Raw genomic sequence first — 2,115 nt, 5'->3', positions numbered from 1 at the left:
GTGGAGTGAGCCAATGTTCAGTCCCCGTTTACTTTGCTGGCAATCTTCTAGTCAGGCTTTACACAGAAATCTTGGCAGATCTCCATCAACAGCTCTAGTCTTTTAACACAGCATTTCAGCAAAACCTCAATAGCCTCTCACTGAACCTGCTGGCTTAATGCTTCTTTGAATTTTCTGGCTCAAACAGGATTTATAATTACAAAAGGAAGGAGGACTTCTGACCACTTTCATACTCTTCCACTTCCTTCAGACTTATTATTGTAAAAACGATCTGTAATTTGACAGACGAATTTAAGATATTCTTTACAGCAGATCACAGAAGCTTTACTCGTTTTATTCTGAGTAAATTGGCACAATGAGCTCGAAGTTAATTTGTCAGATTGTTTTTTTTCAGAATTATAAATAGTCGTACCATGGCTAAAAAAGTCCGAAGAGGTTCTCAGTATCGTTAGGACTATGGTCCAGGGGTTTTATAACTCCACCCTTCCCCCCTTTGCACCCGCCCTAAATTTGGGTGGGTCATGTGATCGAAGAAGAGTATTGGCAGCGTACAGGGCTGTAGGATTCACATTACATTCTGAAAGGGAGAGCGAAAGCAGAGTGTGTGAATTAAAATCAAGGACTACATTGGGGAGTTTACTAAGTTGAGACAAGTAAGTTTTACTTTCAAATCATACGATTAATATGTTCAGTTACAAGTTTATTTATAATGGTGTGGACAGTTTGAAATATTTTAAGATCTTTGAGCTGCAGCTCAGTACTGTAATGAGTGGAAGTGAATCAAGAGTCAGTTCTTCAGATATTCCTTATTCCTGCTTTCGGTAATAGTCACTGTATTTTCTTCCTGCATTTCTCTTTCAGATTTTGATTGTCTTTCACACCCAGGTTCCCCCCACACTTTCTTTTACTTATATTCATATCCAATGAACTTTATTGTATGACCTAAATTTTTATCTGTGTATTGTAAGGCTGCTATTGCATAATTTATGAAGCTAGTCTGTTTACTCATCTGTTACTGTGCTGGTATCTAAGTCATTTCCTTTTACTCAGTAATAGTCTTGTCATCAGATATCCAGGAGGAGAAAGAAGCCAATTGGACAGATTACCTGAACTGGCTGAAGGAAAAGTAATTCTAATTTTAGCTCTTGCGTTGAAAAGGAATGCACAAAACAATACACTGATTTATTTCAGCTGCATTAATGATATATTCAAGCTCTACGGCTGTTATTTTGGGTGACATTAGAAATACGTGATATTCAGGACTAGGTGCAGAGTTAGAAAATATCAAGTCAAGTTTTCTTTTTGATCATTTGAACTGAAGAGGAATGCTGTTGTCCTTACATTATTTATATGTATTTAGCCAAAAAGAAGGTTTTGTGGTTAGGGTGGTAAAAGTGAGCAGGTAAGGCATAATAATGTGCAATGTGTTGACATGTAAAAAGGTACCTAGTTGTTGTAAATAAATACCTCGATCTGCACTCAGATTAATAGCTTTTATATAAAAAGTGGCACTGATTACTAATGTCAAAACTCTGTGTGGCTGATTTAAAAGTAATAATGAAATGGTTGCAGCCTTTCTCAGGGCATATTCCTGATATTTGTTGTTTCCTGTTCTGTCAAATCCTTCTCACGTGGTTGAAGGTGATTAGTAGTTTAGTTCTTGGTAAATTCTGATCTTGTATTGTGAAGATTTTGTTGGGCCCAACAAACGATGACAATTCAGTTGAACCAATGAATCTGCCCCAACTCCAATAAAAGAAATTCAGGGGGATGCTGAGCCAGTTCTGTTGTGGCGAGTGTGCATGGTTTGGTGCACACTATTGTCACAAAGTTACAGAAACGCAGTTCCTTCCTATTTTTTTTGTGTATCATGTTCTTCTAAAATCAAATTTCTACATCACTGCAGATGACACATCTACATGTTTTCAAAACACTGAATTCAGTGGATGGATGCAAAGTGCTTTTAATACAAAAACATTCAAATAAAGTAAATGCAGTTTTGTAATATTTGGATAATTGAAGATTTAAAATGTGCATGGGTTGGTGGGGGGGGGATGTGGAGGTAAAAGTATAGAACGGTGTCAATTGCTCTTTTACAAAGCCAGTATGTGGATG

At 37.0% G+C, this 2,115-nt stretch overlaps 1 protein-coding gene across 2 annotated transcripts in view; it reads left to right on the top strand.

Moving 5' to 3' along the window:
• The first annotated feature begins 526 nt into the window (after window positions 1-526).
• LOC132815763 (Krueppel-like factor 3) overlaps window positions 527-2,115 on the top strand; it is a 108,660-nt gene continuing 107,071 nt past the window's right edge. The window contains exon 1 of one of the 2 annotated variants that reach the window (XM_060824958.1): window positions 527-653. The gene's annotated coding sequence lies outside the window, so the exon portion shown is untranslated. The remainder of the gene's footprint in view (window positions 654-2,115) is intronic. The other variant, XM_060824930.1, reaches the window with a different exon arrangement.

The sequence above is a fragment of the Hemiscyllium ocellatum genome, chromosome 1, assembly GCF_020745735.1.
Source record: "Hemiscyllium ocellatum isolate sHemOce1 chromosome 1, sHemOce1.pat.X.cur, whole genome shotgun sequence".
NCBI lineage: Eukaryota > Metazoa > Chordata > Chondrichthyes > Orectolobiformes > Hemiscylliidae > Hemiscyllium > Hemiscyllium ocellatum.
This window is presented reverse-complemented; position numbering and strand designations above follow the sequence as displayed.